Source organism: Pinus tabuliformis, chromosome X (genome assembly GCF_031772625.1).
Source record: "Pinus tabuliformis cultivar Carrire ecotype Pingquan chromosome X, CPIR1, whole genome shotgun sequence".
Classification (NCBI taxonomy): Eukaryota; Viridiplantae; Streptophyta; class Pinopsida; order Pinales; family Pinaceae; genus Pinus; species Pinus tabuliformis.
Genome location: NC_142308.1, coordinates 1,571,404,718 through 1,571,425,018, shown reverse-complemented (window position 1 = coordinate 1,571,425,018; position 20,301 = coordinate 1,571,404,718). Strand labels below are relative to the sequence as shown.

Genomic DNA, 20,301 nt, shown 5'->3' with positions numbered 1-20,301 from the left:
ATAACTAAGCACTCTAGAGTCTAATTATGGGCTACTAGCAACCTCACTTTTGCTTTCTGACTCAAAGGGAAGCCAATTTCTTTCTCTATTCTTTTTCAAAATAACTATGATTACAGAGGTGTACGTACTCTCCCCACACTCTACTAAGTTTGAACATATGGCCTCTTACGAAGAAGCACATGTTCTTAATAATCAAGGCCTACTGTACAAAACTTGAAAATTTGGAAATTGTAATTCCTACTTGTCTCAGTTGTGGTTCATTCTATTTACAAGAGTCTGTTCCTATTCCTTAGGGTTGTTATATCTAGATGTTTCCAAGATTAGTGTGTGGTTGAGATATTCTCTCAACCAAGTGATTGTGTGTCCATGTTAGTTTACCTATCTTGAGACAACACTTAATGTATATATGTAATATTATTTGATCAATGTAATTTAGTGTGTATTATCAAAATGTATCTTGGTATCAGAGCCCATGAGGGCATGAGGCCTTGGCCGTTCCTGGGCTGAGGGAAATAAAAGAGTGTATTTGTATTGATTTAATTTTTTAGTTTGTCCATCAATCGATGGATCTTGCAGCGGGGTGAAAGTCTGTAATTTTTTACGGGAAAACTACTATTATTAGAAGCGAGAACGTTAATGTAGTTGTGTGGGAAAAACACACTATTTGAATTTGATTGTTTCTTGTTTGGGTTTTGTTTCGTGGGTTCAACAGTTTGGTGCAGGGGATGAATTCCTCAGAGGCAAATGGCAATATGAGGTTGGCGACAACAAGGGCCTTGCACAATGACCTGGACTTTGCGCAAACCAATTTTAACAATGACATGGAGAGGGATTACATCATGAGGGTGGTCTGTGAGGCGACTGCTTGTTCTGATGTGAGGATCCGGCAAGCTGCGTTCGAGTGCTTGGTGTCGATTGCGTCAATGCATTATGGGAAGCTTGCACCTTATATGCAGGATATCTTTGCAATTATGGTGAGGGCAGTTAGGGAGGACGAGGAACTTGTAGCTCTGCATGCTATTGAGTTTTGGAGCTCGATCTGTGACGAGGTCGATCAACCCACCCAAAGAGCCTTTATTGCAAGGGAAGAATTATGCTAGAGCTTGACCAATATTCATAGGCATCAGAATGCTTCCAATCGGCCCTCCAACACCACCCTAACACCACAAAGTTCATGGAGCCCTTGGAAAGGAGTCGCAGTTTTGAGTTGCAGTCCCAAAACGGGACATTTGATTTATCAGAATGGATTTCAAATGGGTTTGCAAGGGGACCCCCTGAATGTGCGGAGTATGTGGGTCCCGTGCAAATTTGATCCTCTGACGTGGGTCTTAGAGAATGGGGGTTGTTTGTTGCCAGAGATGTTGAAGCTGATATGCTCTTGGTGGTTTGAAAGCCTATTGCCATACCTAGGGGTATTCTGCCGGAGAAATTTGCAGTAAATGCAAAGATGGTGATTTCCTTTGTTGTGTTCACGTTGATCTTAACTAAGGGTATGGAAGAGAGAAGAACAAGAGCAGAGTTATGCATTTGCATTAGTTAATGGATCTTAGTGCTCCTTAGCATGATGTCATGTAAAATAGAATAATTCTTTCCATTGTTTAAATTTTATTTTTTTAGAAAGTGTTATTTTGGTGATGTACTTATGGTTGAAAGAATATAGTGGCATTTAGTTTAGCCAACTATTGTCACACATTTGTCTTTGTTGGAACTGGCCATTCCAACAATAGACAAATTAATTTGCAGGAAAATTATTGCCATATATGATGAAGACATGACACTAAAATGGCATCAGAAGATGGTGATGGGAGCATCATCAATATTGAAGGATGATGGACAACTAAGTTGAGAGTTTGTGTGTGTTTGTGGAATAGATTCATGATGATAGTGTGCCACATACATTTAATTGTAAGCAAGTCTAAGATGTTTTATAGTGGTCTTCGTAATATTATGTACCTGGTAGCTCCAAGAGTTGAAGTGTGAAATGTAAGCTTGATGAGGCATGTGTACCCCATGAAGTTCATGGTAATCTTAAAACCACTTTGTAATTGCAGATTTGTGGTAAGCCAAAAACCACTTTGTAGTGTTGGTTTGTGGTAAGCTAGAAACCACGTGTGAGAGTGAAGTGGAATGGGATTCCTGTAGGCATGGTTGAGAGTGAGCCGAGAAAACCCTGGGCCTGGTTAAGATAGGTATGTGGTGAGCCTTGGTGGTTGAATTGAGTGCCTTGGTTGCAGAGTTGAGCCTTCGTGGCTGTGTTGAACCTTCGTGGCTAAATTGAGTGCCTTGGTGGTTGAGTTGAGCCTTGGTGGTTGTGTTGAGCCTTGGTGGCTAAATTGAGCCTTGGTGGTTGTGTTGAGCCTTGGTGGTTGAGTTGAGCCTTAATGGCTGGGAGACCTTGTTGGCATGGTTGAGGGTAATCCGATAAAACCTAGAGCATGGTTATGGGTAATCCGATAAAACCCATGATGATGATGGAGGGGGATTTGCAGGTACAAGTACATGTATGCAGTTATAATGGTTGACAGAACCATGTATGCGAAGGGCATCCTAGTAGACTGACGGTTGCAGCGGTTGGCACCCATGCATTCTGGTGGATGGTTGCTCCTTTATATGGACGTCGACATATTCTTTTGTTATGTTTGACCACAACTAGACTTTGCATATTGAGATCAAGACAAGTAGTCATTAAGGGGGTGACTTGGAAATTGTAATTCCTACTTGTCTCAGTTGTGATTCATTCTATCTACAGGAGTCTGTTCCTATTCCTTAGGGTTGTTATATCTAGATGTTTCCTAGATTGGTGTGTGGTTGAGATATTCTCTCAACCAAACAATTGTGTGTCCAAGTTAGTTTACCTATCTTGAGACAACACTTAATGTATATATGTCATATTATTTTATCAATGTAATTAGTGTGTATTATAAAAAAATTATCTACAAAAATAATAATAAAATAAATAAATAACATTCTACATCTATAAAATGAATAACATTTTACGTGTATGACATAAATAAATAAAAATTTACTTTGTAATATTTTACATTTTCACATACACACACACACACACACACATATATATACTAACTAACTAGTAAAAGCACATTAAAAATATTAATGTGGTTGATATAGCCGAAGACTTCATTTGTATCTACCATTAATAAATATATAACAAAAAAAATATTGCAACAAAAATATTATTATTAACTGTGATTTTACTTAACCCTTAAGAATCTCAGGGCATGAATAGAGACGATGGTTGGATTATTAGTAGAAGTTGGGTCTGTGTCCTTTCCTCCTAGTTTTTTAGGTTTCTTTTTGGGATTTATTTTGTTTGTTTATTTATCTGTGTAGGTATTGGTGTCCTTTTTATAATATTTGTTATTGGTTTATTCTTCATTAGAGTTTATATTCTTGATCCTTTTTGTTTTCTTAAGTATTTTATCATCTTATTCATTCTTAACTCTTTTTAGTATTTTTGTTATTTGTTTAATGGGCTTCAACCCGTATTTTATTGTTGACCCCGTTTTATTTATTGATTACTTTTCTTTGAATATATATATATATATATATGAATGACTGGCGTATATTTTTGTTTTGTTTTATTTATTTTCTATTAATTATTTTTATTTTAGTTTATTTTATTCTGTTAATTATTTTTATTTATTAAATGATATTGTCAGGTCTTTAGTCCTTTTTATAATTTTCGATTTCCCTCCTTGTTTGGAGTTTGACTTTGATTTTTTTTATTCTTGTTAGTTTTTTTTTTTTTTTAATAGATTTTTTTAATAATATTTGATTTTAATAAATTATTTTAAATATTATTTTTCAAGAATTAGCCGTTTAATATGGTCGTTACTTAATAATATTTGTTTTTAATAAATTAATATCATAATTTAAATATTATTTTTCAAAAATAATCATTACTTGAAATTATGATCTCTACATTGCTCTCTATTTAAGCCTTTGCCATGGTCTACCTTTTCATCTGGTCCTGATGATGAACCACACTTGTTGGTTCGAAACGCGTTGACCAAAAATTTCTCTTATGTTATTTCTACCGAAAGACTTTTCTTAATTCATTATGGATCACCGAAGCATTCAAAAAAACGAAAGTGTTGAAGAGTTTCTATCCTTTACAACCAAGATATAAGGAAGTTTTTCTAAAATTATATATGTTTTGAAAATCCCTAGGAAATTGGTGTGCGAGGGGAGCCTTCATCTGTATCTACCATTGATAAATATATAACAAAAAAACTATTGTAGCACAAATATTATTATTAATTATTGCAACAAAAATATCATTATTAAATTTGATTTTACTTAACCTTTAAGAATCCTAGGTCATGATAAAAAATAGAAGTGTTGAAGAGTTTCTATCCATTACAACCAAGATATAAGGAAGTTTTTTCTAAAATTAGGTATGCTTTGAAAATCTCAGGAAATTGGTGGGCAGGGAGCCACTTGGCACAAATCTAATTTTTTTAATTTATTAAAAGTCAATGCACCCTAACAAACTCTGTAACACACTACAGCCCTTGATAAGAATTTAGACTAAGCATATGTTGAGCATATTCCCTTGAGAATCAATCTAGGTTGTGAATTAAAAAAATAGAAATAAAATCAACAACAAATCCTCATCCACGTTAAGTTGAAATAGGAAGCCTTTGGCAATAACTTTTAGAAAAAATGTTAGACTATAAATATAATTTTATTTTTATTATATATAAAAATATTTTAATAATATATATATATATATATATATATATATATATATTAGCAATTGGATCTTACTAGCTTGATAAGGGGTCCATTCTAACCACTGTTACTATAATCTTTAGGTTTGTACATATGTCTCTTTTGCACACACAAGTGAATTGGAAAATTTGAACCACAAACCTCCTCGCACATAATACTCCATTTATATAGCCATGACCAATTAAACTAGCCAAAAACTTAAACTTTGTTTTATATTAAATAATATAAATATCAATTTTAATATGAAAAAAAATGAAAATATGCATTTAAAAAAACGCAAATTATTGTGGGATTTGTCTTTAGTGTGACTTTTTGTACTTTTGGGTACTGGAATCCGAAAAAAATTGAGGTGAAATATTGATTTGTGTTATTTAAATTGGTTTTTAAACTGTATATATGGATTCAACACCCTAAAAAACCTCTAGGGCACTTCGATTGTGCAAGGATTACCCATCAAACTTGTGATTTCAATAAATTCCTATCGGGTTTTAGAGAAATTAGACTGGAAAAATCCACCGGAAAAGATTCCAAAAAGTCTCACTAAAGACAACTAGATTATTGTGTCTCACTCGCCTTTAATATAAAGAAAACTCGTAAGAAGAAAATTTTATAATTTAAAATATATATATATATACACACACACACACACACATATATATATATATATAGATATATGCAAGCAATATTTATTAAACATTAAATATATGATATATGTTGATAATAGAAATGGAAAGCCTTTTTTATAATGAGTGAATGATAAGTGGATTACCTTGGTCTGTCCATATCTTCGAGTCTTTTAATTCCATTATTTCCATGCCCATAGTGGCGCTAATTCATTGGCACATTCTATGTATTTCATTTTATTTATCACTAGCAATTGCACCACATGTTGCAAAGGAAACACCATAAGGGGGTAGCATAGGAAAGAGTAGCATAGAAGAAAAAAGAGGTGATATGTTATGCAATTTAATTGAATATTTAAAGTATAAATATGAATTTATTTATTTAAAAAGAAAGTTTAGGTTTGGAAAATTGTTTGGATAAAGAAATTGGTTATTTATTTTTGTCTTACCTTATAGTTCAGGCTTTCTTTTTTTTATAATGCACAATTCAAACAACAAAGTGCAATGTTGATTTTCTTGTTTTTTAAAATAAAACGCAAGTCCCACAAAAATTGTGAGAGAATATATTGAACCATATACAAACAACTTTTTTTTCCATTGATTTTATTTTTCCTTTGAAATTGCACGAGATGTTGCAAAGGAAATGTTGTAAGTGGATAACATATGGAAGAAGAGCATAGCTGAAGACATGTTTGATATGTTATGTGATATAACGGTAGTATATATGATAATATGAGAACTAAACTAAATAAGAAGCATACTACCAATGGATTGTCAATATTACATAATAGTTTCCTTACTACAATGCTGATCACAAGGCCAGTCCATGCACTTCTTCTACATAAGTACTTTCTCCAATGCCAAAAAGAAACTTATGTGGTAAAAGGATCAATTAACTGATGAGATGCACTGCCACATGAGACCTGCATATAAATGCAGCAAGAGTAAATTGTGAAATAAAACACAAGATATTTCTGCAAACTATTCCTGCTGCTTTATCTGACCAGGAAAATAAGTACAAAATCACAGATACATGAAAAAGCACATTGCTTCTATGCAGATGTGATGTGTAAACAATGATATACCATTTTCTAGATCTTATGCAAGAGATTTGCAATTCAAACATGACTCGTTTTGTCTCACAAATGAGATCCAAAATTCACACCTGATGTCCCAATTGACATAGTAAAAACAAAACTGACTTAATGACAAAATGCTAAGAGGCCTGCACCTAATGTCCCAATTGATGTAGGAGAAACGAAATTGACTTAATGACAAGATGCTAAGAAGCCTGCACTTTTCTCTAGATCTAAAATACAAAAAAGATATTTGCAGTTGAATGATGGAATGCATCACCAAATGAGGCTTGCGTGCTCTATATAGCCCATGCCATAAAGATATATAAGCAGCAAGATTAAATTGTGGAATGCACCACAAAATATTTCTAGATATTCTCTGTGACTTTATCTGACCAGGCCAACAAGTGCAAGTAAGTGACAACCACATTGCTTCTATGTGGTGTGATGTCAAAAAAATGTACAAACATTGTAGTCATGTCAATTATCATTGATGCGAAAGAAAAAAAAAATGAAGCTTTCAAGAAGATACTTATGCCTTCCAAAGAACCCATAACTGATGTAAAATTAGAACCACAAAAATACTTAGTATAAAATATTTACAAGAATACTGAATAACTTTCCTAGTTTGGTCATAATCTTCTATGCACATTTGTGGTTTATGTCAATATTAATTGATGCTAAAAGAAAAGAATTTCTGAAGTTTTTTGTAAAAGGAACTAATGGCTTTCAAAGAGCCCTACATAGGCATGCCCTATTATGATACAATTGTTTTGAAATCAAAACCACCAGAATACTAAGTAAAAGATGCACATTCTGCATTGAGCACCTTTCCTACTTTAGTCATCATCTTCTACAAAATATGAATCACTGATCTCAACTTCATCTTCATCTTCATCGTTGCTCTCACTCAAGGCATACTGCACAAGCGTTGGAGTCACTCTCTGTGGCCTTCTTCACCCAACTGGCTTTGGAGCTTTGTTGACTTCTTCAGGACTGTTGGACGAAGATCTAGCAAAGCCATTTGCACGAGGAGGACTTGTATCACTCTCCTGCGTCAAATTTGACATTATTAATCCACTTTTCTTGTTGGAAGGTGATGGTCTCATTTTTCTCACTTTTTTCTTAGGGGATTTCTTGTAAGGTGATGGTTGTACAATTGCACAACATAAAAAACATCGTCAACAGAATTAGTCTTAAACATTTCATCAATCAACTTTTGTCCCTGGGTTGGCCTTTTGGGTCCTCTCTTTCTAGGTACATGGGCAGTAGTTGTAGAATTATACTTTTTAGGGTTTGTTTTCGAGGGCTTGGAGGCCTTATCAGTAAAAAGCTTCTTTGACCCCTTCCTAGGAATGGCTTCCTCATAATCAGTGTCGTCATCTTCACCAATTCCAAAATCATAATCACCATCACTTGCCATAGTGGCCTTCTTTGTTCTCCCATTGGCAGTCTTCCCTTTTGCACCAGCCTTCCTTCGTTGGTTCTCTCCCTCCTCTTCATTTCCTTCTTCTTCGTGAATGGTTTCCATTGTATCATCTTCATCTGACATCTCAACATAGACAAGGGAAGCCTTTTTTGCCCGTCTAGTGATCTCTTTCTGCTTTGGTTTAAAATCTTTAGTTGGTGAATTTCGTTTGCTTCCCTGATCCTCAACCACTGCAATTTGCAAAAAACACAAGTACCCAGATTACAAAATGCAAATTTATATTAGAAGAGATTGAAGTGCTCAAATAACAAAAGTTATCTCCCTAGCAGATATCAATTGCTGCAGAAAAAATATGATGAGGAACCTGATTGATTAGTTGATAAGCCATGGTTATAAGATGCCAACCGATCCTACATGCTGGTATCTAATTCATCATCCTCATCGCTTTCCACTTCTTGAAAATATATGATTCACATCATCCATGTTAAATAACAACATAAATTGGATCCTAGGGAAATAAATAGAAAGTAACTTAAACAAACCATTTGTTTTTTGCAGCCCCTTTCTTGCCCCCTCCATGCTTGGGTTTCACAATTTCTGCAGATAGATGCCATGCATATGTCAAAAAAAAATCAACCATAGGGCTGACATTTATAACAACGAATTTGAATTGCACTTGATTAAAAACATAATTACCATTATGTGCATTAGTTGTAGTAAGAGAGGCAGTCGATGCCTGATTGTTGGTGGTTGATTGAGAATCAATTTTTTCAGCAGTTACAGTTTTTTTGGTATTTTTTCTCTGGTTTTTGCCTACTTGTCTAAAGATTCTGGCAGCATCATTTCCCATGTTACTCAATTCATATACATCATCCTTGGCCTCATGCAGTTCTTGAGCATAATAGTTTTTCGGAAAGTGAGAAACCAAAATAGAAACTCATTTATCAGACAGGAAGAATCACACAGATATGGATCTACCAAACATGTCAAAATATGAGGAACATACATCCAACTCCTTTGTAAAGGCATCCAAGTCTTTTCAACATAGATATTTGGGTGTTTCCTTTTTAAGCTCCTCAACATCACCCTCAAGCTTGTCTCGCTCAGCACATAATTGTTGTACTTTTTCTAAAGTCAATGTTCATATTGCCATGGATAGAAGATACTCATAATCTCCAGCATGAACACCCTTTACTATCTCAATGTTGTCTTTAGGAGACTCTTCATCATCTGATATTGCCCCAACAATAGCTACCTAAACAGGTTTTCCCTTCTTGGGGAATGGAGTGAAACCTTTGTTCCTCAATTCAAGCAACAACTCTGCATGTTTCCTATTGCTCACTATGATTTCTCCATTTACAACCCCAGTATGAACTAACTTTATTTCCTAATTTCAGTAAATCAAGTTGAAGTTTGTCCAATTGGACTTTCTGAATTCACAATTTCAATTCAATGTTAAAAGTGTTCATCCCAAAATTTTGTTGTTCATTATATGAAACAAAAACAAAATTTGTTGGGCTTTCAAAATTTCAATCCAAAACATCTTTTGAAGAGGCATTGCCAAAACAAGTTCTTGGACACAAAGTACTAAGCATTCAATACAAACATATAGCAACAATATCAAGGCAACATAATCCAACAAGTAAAAAGGCAACAAAGAGGGCAGACACATAAATGGAAGAAAACAAAAGTGTTGGTAATGGTAAGCAGAAAGATGGCCTTGGCTAAAGAGGACAGTAAAGAAAAACCCTACCGTTCTATTTTCATAGAATTCCAGTCGAATATGATAGAAGTCCTCCAGAACTAAAGTTTATGAGGTAATCCCATTTAGAACTATTCTTTAACTCATACATTTTAAATACAAGATTGAAACCTACCAAAAAACTAAATAATGATGAATTTCAGGAATGTACCTTGCTTAGGGGTCTCATATTTATGAATGATTCCCTTTGAGTAAAAAAGATGCATGTTACTTGTACTGACTGAGATATTTACTTGCACACTTTTCATTTCCATTCTATTTTTCCATTCTGAGATATTTACTTGCACGGAGAAAGAACAATATCATAGCATAGTCAACTGTGGTTGGAACAATGGTCCTTTTTTTGTTAAATTGGCTCTTTGCCTTGAAGTGGAATATGGGCCTCAACGGGGCACTTGTCTCACTAGACATTAGGTGGTGGATACCTTCTATTATACAATTCCTGTATATTACCTGTGGAGCATGCCCACTCACATGGACTGGATTTTCAAGGGAAACTTTTTGTGAAATTTGGTCGTTTCTAAAACTATCTGTTGCATCTGGTGTCATGATATGGTAAGTGATTTTGACCTTTGTGACGTGTTTATTTTTTCAAAAAGAAAAAAACACACTTGCTTTCATTAAATAAAAAAATTACCATTCCATGGATTTCTCTTCTATTTCATTTTATCACTATCAACCATTCATTAGATCTAACATTTTCTATTCTAGGATCCTATCTCTGTTCTGGGTATTTTTCAAGAGGAAAAAACACACGATCTTATATTAAAAATACAGAGGATGGTTATAGAGCATGAATTTAGATTACATCGGAAAGATTCTGTGGCAAAGAGATTTCCTAAGGCAACTAGCAAAAACTCCCAAAAACAAAGTGCTATAGCAGAAAGTAAAACAAAGACAGATTATAGATCCAAAACAACAGAGTTATTGTATCAAAGTAAAACCAACTCCACATCCAAAATTCGAACAAGAAGGAATAAAGCTAGACGGAAACATGAGGCAGAGAGTAGCAACAAGAGACAACCCCATCAAACCAAAAATGTCGGGGCCCATCTTCTATTTGTCTTGCTCTTACATAAAATAACTCTCAATTTTACTATGTGCCTTCTATCTCTACAAAAGGATTCTGCGAGTCTTAGACACTTCAACAAAAAAACAAAATCATCACTTAGATAACATAAAGTTTCTATCCTTCATATCTTAATAGTCCCTTAACGAAGGAATGAACCATTTTCAAAAACTAAAAGTTTGATCATTTCTGGATGGATCCTCCTTTGATAGTCTATCTGCCACATAGTTTTGTTCTCTATAGATATGTGTGAAGGATAGCCTCTTGAAAGTACTAATCAACAATCTTATCTTCTTCATCCAATTCTTCAGCACTGAAGACTCCAATAAAGATGTCATGTCAACCCATTTAATCACTTGTGAGTCTTCAAAGATGACAATCTCATCAATAACAAACCTTTAGCATAGAATAAAGCTCCCCATAATGCTAATAACTCCGCTCTGTTATTTGAACCCTCTCTACTATACCAACAGAAATGAAAGATCTCTAACTTCACCATTATTCATTATGCATTGGGAATTCTAACGTTTTCCATTGTTGCCAACATCTTGGAGATTTGGTATTACAAAATTTTACTTCTATTGACAGGACAAATAAATAACATGGATATTATTGTTAATTCATTCACTACTTGGTAAGCAAAATGACTTTAGATATATTTATTTCATTTTTTATATGATACATAGAAAACCATTAACCTTAATTGTGAAAAAATATGGAGGATTAATCTACGCTATGAATCAAATCAATATCCACTATGAAATGGGCATGTAGATTAGTGTCAGCGGAACACTCCACACATGAATCCAACCAGTGTTCAGTATGAAATATGTATATAAAATGAAACAATCTGCTCTGACAAGCCACAAATTTGCTTGAGAGGGGCTGAGAGTTCAATTCCAATCACAGTTTGCTATCAATTTGCTATGATAAGCCACACATCGCTTGAGAGGGGCCTCAGAGCTCCATTCCAAGCCTATATAGTTTTTGACACAAGTAGTCACTTTTCATGTTTTAATGAAAATATAAAACAATCACAATTTTCCAAGTCAATGAAATTATAATGATTAATTTATCTATTACAGAGTAAGAAATTGCATTCGAGTTAAATTATATGGTGCCTGAATACCTTACAGCTTGAACATCAACCACTGGGAGTTGTCTATACTGTTTGGCTTTCTTGTGGCAACCAGGTAATTCCTATAAACTTTAAACTGCACCTTTGTAGTCAAGAGTGATACAATAGAAACCCCAACATCTCTTGAAGCACACATTTTCATTCCTTTCGACTGTTGGATGCAGTCTAAGGGTCGCTAACCAACTTGGAGCCCATAATCCTAGTGGAGCCAAATTTTCTATACTTGTCTCAACGCCCTATTCCTCTATTATACAAATTATGTTTTTGGTGCTTCTTCTATTTTGTGAGTTGAATATGCTTCGCATAGAATAACCTTCAACCGTAACCAAGCTTTCAAATTTTTGAAATCTATTACGTCCAGGTCTCCCCCGAGCCTCCTTTGTTTCTAGGATAGTTTCAGATATCAGTTTTTTGTAATCTCAAGACCTAAGTCTAGTCCAGAACTTAGAACGAGAGTTCCATTGGTTTCTTACCAGCTCAAGAACTCTAAAAGTAATGCATATTCCTCTTGACAATGTCCTGTTTAGGTCTTCAAATGCTCATCTTTCTCCAGCCACTCCTATCCTTTGACCTGAGATACTCGTGTTGGGTATAAGACTTCGAGGCTGTAAGCCCAAATCACAATAGGACAAAGTAATTAACTAACGATTTAAAATACAACCAAGAATTTGTATGCAACAATATAAACAACTTTTCTTTAAATACAGTATCTTTGATATCTGAATATGGGTTGAGTACTATCAGAACAGAAAGAAATACATTAACTACAAAGGCATTATAAAAAAAGGGAAAACCATCAAAATGATTGAAAATCATAAGAGAACAGTCATTCCTTGCAGGGTTTTCATAAAGCAATTACGAGCCCAAAAACAACTGAACTAGCCATCAATCGGTGATATCGAAAGCGGATAGTTCCGCGAGCCATAAATATATATGTATATAACTATCTATAAGTGCATAAACCAAACCAAAAAAACACGACTGTCATCTAAAAACATAAAAGAATCATTTCACAAAAGCCGGGCAATAAAATTATACATATATTACTATAAATAAAAACTCTCAAAGGCAAAGCCATGTATTAAATGGTCCAATTCAAGTGTTGTTAATAGTAAGATGATCAATAAGACATTCCAAATTAGGTTTTCAGAGAAAACCCAATTTGTCCCAATAAATTTAACAATTAATGACATGGGTACTAAGGGAAACCCTTGTGTCAAATATTACATCAAATTCAACTTGAAACTACTTATACCACTGCATTAGAGTGGTAAATTAGAGTTCTAGTAACTATTAAGCTGCAGAAAAAACCATTAAGGAAGTGGGTTCCAGAAGAACTTGGCACAAAAGAAGCCGCACGTAAGAAACCCAATAAGAACTAATCCTGTGTCGGCTAGTAAACAAACAAAAAAAGTCTATCTCTAGACATTACTTGCAAACTCACAATAAAACATTGAGATTAGATTACGGTGAAAATGAATAATCTCCACCACATTTTAATCTTTGTAAGAAAAGTAAATAAACCATATACCTTTGGATGGCGCGTTGCTTAGAAAAACCAGCCTTCTGCCTGCAACCGTTAAATCGTTGTTAGGGTTTGGGGAAATGGGTCATAAATGGATGAAATATAAGTTAAACAAAAACTCAAAAGGGAGATTAAGATTGTTACCAGAGGCGAAGTAGTCCAAAAACGTTCCTGGAAGTTGAATCGCTGATAAAGAAACCCTACATCTGATAAACCATTTTGCAAGCAGTCACCAAGCAGTATTGCCATGAAAGTCAAGTTTTCACAGGAAACTAAGAGCGTTGTGTTGCGTGAGCATTTCGTGTTCCAAGGTAGTCATATTAGCTAGGGTGCTTTTGCAGTGCTGAATATGCCTCGCATAGAATAACCTTCAGTCGTAACCAAGCTTGCAAGTTTTTCAAACAATGGCTGAGGCCATTCGGTAACGAAATGTAACCGACAAATAGCGGTTTTCAATCAATCTGATTGCATAAACTATTTCTATCGTCTAACATCAAATTCAATGACTCACAACTGCACAAGTGGCATGGGAGGGCAGTTGGTCTAAGAGGGAAATGCCTTACGAAGTAATTATTTATGTGTGGTGTTTATTATTATTTTCATTTTTTTAAAATGTTGAGTAAAATATATTATTGATAATATTATATTTTATTTGTTCATTGGGCGTAGAATAGATAGTGATAGGGTGTTTTGTTAAGGTATTCCATGGTGTAAAGGTCATCGGTTTGAAACTCTATGAACAAAAATCTAGCCATGTTAAGGGTTGGTGTGGCCTAAACTAGGTGTGATACCCTGGTGATTTTAACAGCTTAAATGCCCCTGGGTTGCAACTACTCAAGTCACAAGTTAGTCGTGCAGTCATCTCAGAACTCACATAAACTACCAAACAAAAAATAATATTTTGCTAAATTGTATTGGAAGAATGAGTATAATAAATATGATGAAGAAAATGATTAAAGTCCATTAATACCTATATAGTTTATCCAACCAATATTAATAATATTTTATAAATAAAATTTATTTTATGTAGTTATGAAAAATATTTTTAAATTAAAATTCATTTTTTGTAAATGGTGTATTGAATTAATAATGAGTATATCATTATAATAATATATATATATATTTTTTTTAACCATAGTGAATCGGTAATTTGTTGGAGTAATCTAGGCAAGGCACATAATCAAACCTTCTAATTGCCACTATAACACCAAGAGTATATCAAAAGCCCACAACCCAGATATACCAATAACTTAGTTGAGGCTTGCGCCTTTTTTCACTTATTCTTAAAGTCACTCATTTCGTAAACATAAGTCTATCAACTTCATTTTGGCTTCATCCCTAAGAGTATTATATTTCGAAGGATCAAAACCTTGTTAAATAGGTTGATGGATCACTCAATGGTCTGTATTTTGAGGGAAAACAATAAGGAACTAGATGGCTTAGCAAACAAGGTCACCATGTTAAAACTTGTCACCCTTCTGGTTAATGAGTGCGTTATAAGTCTATTTCATAAATAATAAACCCCATGCAATAGGCATTAGAGAGTGGAAATAGGTGTCAAGATATTGTGTGCTTAGTAAGGCGAAGGTTCGGGGAGAGGAGGGACATGAAAATGCAACTTTGAAATGTGCCATTTGGAGAAAATCTCATCATGGATGTGTTGTATAATTGAGTCCTATCAAGGGGATTAATGGAATACGTGAGGGGATATCCTCCATCCTTTGGAGCGAGCTGCTGCTGCGCGCGCGAGCAACCCGCGATCGAGCCTCGGCCTGGGACGCCTGAACGAGCTTCATCATGGATCCTCCGGATCCACTTGGTGGGGATCCGGAGCTGCAAAGAGCCTTCTCCAACCTGGTAAAGTCTCTCCCTCCGCAAAGACCTAGACCAACAACAACAAAGTTTGTGAAGAAGCTTGATGTATTACAGGAAGTTCAACTGCCACCTACCATTCCACGCATGGCAGCCATTTCCCTAGCGGAAAAAGGGTTAATCGGGCAATTTACAGGACTGTGGCCATCACCCAGAACAGTGCAAAGATGGGTCGAGAGAAACTGGTCGGACAAGATCCAGGGTAAAATATCCATCAGATTCTGTGGCAGAGGATATTTTACTTTTCATTTTGAAACCAAAGAGGACAAAGATCTAATATTCAGAAATGGGCCTTACTTTATGGACTCCAGGGGTCTCTACCTCAATAAATGGACCCCGGATTTTGATCCAGAACTTGATATACCAAATGCGGTTCCAGTTTGGGTTAGACTGCCACATCTTCCCCTTCACTGCTGGGGGGATGACTCGGTCAAAGCAATAGGAAATGCGGTTGGGAAATACATAGATCGCAGTGAGCCTAAAGACAACATGCAGGCATGTGCGCGGATTTGTGTTGAAGTCGATCTGGGCCGAGGACTGCCGGAAGCGATCAAATTGAAAGTTGATGATTGGTGCCATATTCAGCAGTTGGATTACGAGCAGATACCCTTCAAATGCAAGGTATGCCATGAATATGGACACTTTGCAAATAGATGCACTAAAATAGTTAACGTAGAATCTGATGAGCAGGATGGGCAATGGGAAACTGTAAAAAGGAAAAAAGCATCTCCTCCCCTCAAAACTATGGATCCTGATGCCCCTGGTTCTTCCCAACAGCATCCTCCCCATCAGCATCCTTCCCATCAGCAACCTTCCTCCTCTCAGCAACCTCCCCTTCAGCAACCTTCCTCCCCTCCTCTGATTCCCGATCCTCCTCTCCCTCCATCCTCTAATCCCTTCGCGACCCTCTCTGAGGCAGAATCCGGACCTGATTTCCCTACCACAGATCCCCCTATCCATCTTTCTCCTCCCCTCATCATCCAACCCTCTCCTGATCCCCCCTCTTCAAGGATTACCAGGAGCTCTTCAAAGGAACATGGAGCATCCAGTGATGTCCCTAAAAAGCCAGGGCCTGGCAGGAAATCGGCCAAGCAACAGAGGGATGAAAGTACTCAGAAAGACATAGCCCTGGGCACCCAAACTCCAATAGAGTCCTTCATTCTTGGACACTTGGAAAAAGAAAATAGTAACAAAGGCAATGAGAGGCGAGCACCTCTCCATGTAACCAGTAAATCATGATGAAAATACTATCTTGGAATAGTAGGGGCTTAGGGCACCCCTCCAAGCTAGTTGCCCTCAAGGACTTAATCCACAGTGAAAATCCTGAAATTGTTCTTATTCAAGAAACAAAGCAAGATCAATCAGAAATGAGTAGAGTAATAAGCCAGCAAAAGCATTTCAATGGATGTGCAAGCGAAGCAAGAGGAGCCTCAGGCGGTATATTAACTATGTGGAATAGCAATAAATGGATCTGTGACTCCACCAGCGTACACCAGAACTGGATTCGAGTCAATTTAGAAAGCAAAACAGGTAGCTCAAAGGTAACAGTTTACAACATATACGCTCCGAATCAGTACAGAGAGAAAGAAATGTGTTGGAACACATTGGAAGCAAGTATAGAAGAAGAGCAGAACAATAATCTCATTATAGCAGGAGATTTAAATCTGGTGATGCATGCTAACGAAAAAAGAGGAGGAAATTTCATCCCTGATCCATTCAGAAGTCGACTTGAGGCCATCATGCAGGAGCACGACCTTGTTGATATCAGACCCAAAAACCGTAGGTACACCTGGAGTAACAGAAGAATTGGTGCCGGCAATATCATGGAACGACTTGATAGGTTCCTTATCAGTGTAGCATATATGTCCACCTTCTCTACAGGCCATTCAAACATTCTCAATGTCTCTGCCTCTGATCACTACCCAATAACGCTTACTCTTCATAGCCAATGTCAGCTAGGACCCATACCCTTCAAATACTGCTCCATTTGGAATCGTTCCTCAGCAGCAAAAGATGTGGTGCGGCAGGCTTGGGTTCAACATGTAGAAGGTTCGCCAACCTTTATTTGGGAGACAAAATTGAAGAGAGTAAGACAGGCTTTAAAGAATTGGGCAAAGAACAATTATCAAGAGCCCGAGATGAATAAAAAGAAAATTAAGCAAGAACTAGAGGAAGTGCAGCAAAGAATCGAAGTTCTTGGGCTAACTCAGCAAGCTAAAGAGCAAGAAACTAGATTATACTCACAGCTGAGTCAAACTATTAGGGATGAAGAAACAAAATGGAGACTGAAATCAAGGCAACTCTGGTTACAGGAGGGAGACAAAAACACTTCTTATTTCCACAAGCAGGCCACGGTTCGAAAGGTCAGAAATACAGTGAGCACAATAATGGATAATGAAGGGAACCGTCACAATACTCAGGACTCTATAAAGGAAGCAGCTACCAAGCACTTTAATAATCTTCTGACTGAGGATAAAGCTGAGGAGGATTATTCAAGCATGCTACAACATCTGTCTAAAGGAGTCACTCAAGAAATGAACAACAGTCTCAGAAAAGAAGTAGAAGAAGAAGAAATCCAAGCAGCAATTTGGAGTTTACACCCAGATAAAGCTCCAGGACCTGATGGGTTTTCCATTAGCTTTTACAGAGAATATTGGCATATGATCAAAAAAGATCTCTTAAAGATGATTCGTTGGGTTTTAAAAAAAGGCAAAATGGGGGGATTTACCAACTCCACCTATCTGGCCTTAATTCCAAAAGAGAATCGACCTTCCACTTTTTCAAGATTTCGGCCAATATCTTTATGCAACTCAGCATATAAAATAATTTCAAAAATTCTAGCATCCAGGCTCAAACCACACCTCTCGTCCCTGATCTCCGAAAATCAAGGGGGCTTTCTCCCTAATAGGCACATCACTGACTCTATCCTTCTTGTGCAAGAGGCCATCCACTCAAGCTTAAGCAGAAAAGAGAAAGGGTTTGTCCTGAAGCTGGATCTTGCCAATGCTTTTGATAGGGTAAGGCCTTCCTTCCTGTTTGCTGTTCTTCACAAAATGGGGTTTGATCCCTCCTTCATCACAATGATCAAAGCTTGTATAATGGATCCCTAGATCTCCCCTTTGATTAATGGGAGACCGTGTGCTGCCTTCCAATCTTCTCGTGGCCTCAAACAAGGCTGCCCCCTATCTCCTTACTTGTTTATCCTTATGGCTGAAGCATTCAGTCAAACTTGGATTACAACCGGAGGATAGGCCTAATCACTGGCATCAAGATTGAGCAAGGAACAAAGAACATCAATCATTCTCAATTTGCAGACGACACTCTCTTATTAGGAGGAGCTTCCACCACTATAGCAAGGCGCTTAAAGAAGATTTTGGATCAATTCATGGATTACTCAGGTGGGAAGGTCAATCAGATAAAAAGTTGTATATATGGTTGGAATACACCAAACCATACCATCCATAACATTGCAAGTATATTTGGAGTCTCCTGCAAACTAGTCTGGAATCATTTTTCCTATTTAGGGATGCCAGTAAGTATGGGACCGCTGAAAGCTGATACCTGGAACGAAATTCTTGATAAAATAAAGAGAAAAGTTCAGCACTGGGGCACCATGTGGCTGAATCCAGCAGGACGACTAGTTCTTCTAAAATCAGGTATAGCTTCTCTTCCCATATATCGTTTTTCCTTATATCAAGCTCCTGTTGTATTTCATTAGAAAATGGAGAGACCCCTCAGGCATTTTCTTTGGCAAGGAGGGAAAACGGATAAGAAAAAATTCAATCTTGTAAGCTGGAAGAACATAATCCAATCTCAGGAAAAAGGAGGACTAGGCATCAGATCACCAAAATTGCTAAACTTAGCACTCAGAGCTAAAATAGTATGGAGGATGATCACAGGGCCTACAGCGTGGTGGAAGAAGATTTTAGAAGCAAAATATCTGAACTGCACAAGGCAACAACTCGTGGAGACTAATATCCCTAACAGAGACAGTACAAAAATTTGGCAACTCTGCAAGAAGGCCATTACCTTTATGTCTCAGAATATCTCAAAGGTCCCAGGAGGGGGGAGCAGCATCAACTTCTCCATAGACAGAATTTTAGGACAGCAACCCATTGGAACAAAGACGGAGGCAATCCCTGCCATAAACTGGCTCAATGGAAAAGGGATAATGCACTTGGCTCAAATATCTCAATGGGATAGTCACTCTCAAGCATGGAAAGGTTGGAAATTCCCGGACCACCCCAGGGAGCTAGACACTAGCCTCACTGCCCTAAAAAATCTCCTTCACAGCAAAGCCCCGGTCCAAGAAGGCAAACATGATGGATATCGCTGGGACCCAACTGGAACTCAATACACGGTTAAAGCTGGACATCAATTTCTTTGTGATAGCATCCTCCAACAGGAAATATGGAACCAATGGAAACTTGTCTGGAGAGCAAAAGCACCCCCCAAAGTCAAGTTTTTCATTTGGCTTCTCCTGAAAGGAAAAACGCTAACAACGGAAAATCTAAAGAAAAGAGGCATAATGGGGCCATCCAGATGCCCAAACTGCTGTCGATCAGAGGAAACAATCCAGCATCTGTTTATAGAATGTCCGGTGGCTGGTGAATGTTGGAGGAAGATGGCCTCAATAGGGGAAGCTCCCTGGGAGCCTCAGGCAACTATTGCAGAAACGATTCACAAATGGAGGAAAAATTGTCCATGGAAAGAGAAAAGGAGTAAATTGGCGCAAAGGGTATGGAACACCATTCCTCTAACCCTTTTATGGCGCATATGGTTGGCAAGAAATGGAAAGGTCTTCCAGGAGAAAGGCTGCAACACCAGGATAATGTGCCATAAGGCTAAAATGTTAGCGTTAGAGACAGTCACAAATCACACCAGAGGCAAGATCGAGACAACAAATTATAGCATGGAAGAGAGAAATTTGATCAGTTATGTTTTTGAGAACATTGCCAGCGCTCAGGAAACAAACAAAGGAAGGACACAAACGAAAGAAACGAATAGTGCATGGAAAATGAGATTAAAGGATGAGGAATTTTCGAATTGGTT

The 20,301-nt window shown here is 36.8% G+C and overlaps 1 pseudogene across 1 annotated transcript; it reads right to left on the bottom strand.

Moving 5' to 3' along the window:
* Window positions 1–7,289: 7,289 nt before the first annotated feature.
* Window positions 7,290–13,885, bottom strand: LOC149146029 (uncharacterized; annotated as a pseudogene). The gene is made up of 5 exons (XR_016264282.1): window positions 13,522–13,885; window positions 13,384–13,422; window positions 8,426–8,480; window positions 8,248–8,337; window positions 7,290–8,113 (listed from the first exon to the last, which is right to left on the bottom strand). The product of XR_016264282.1 is annotated as an uncharacterized LOC149146029 (transcript).
* Window positions 13,886–20,301: the final 6,416 nt, after the last annotated feature.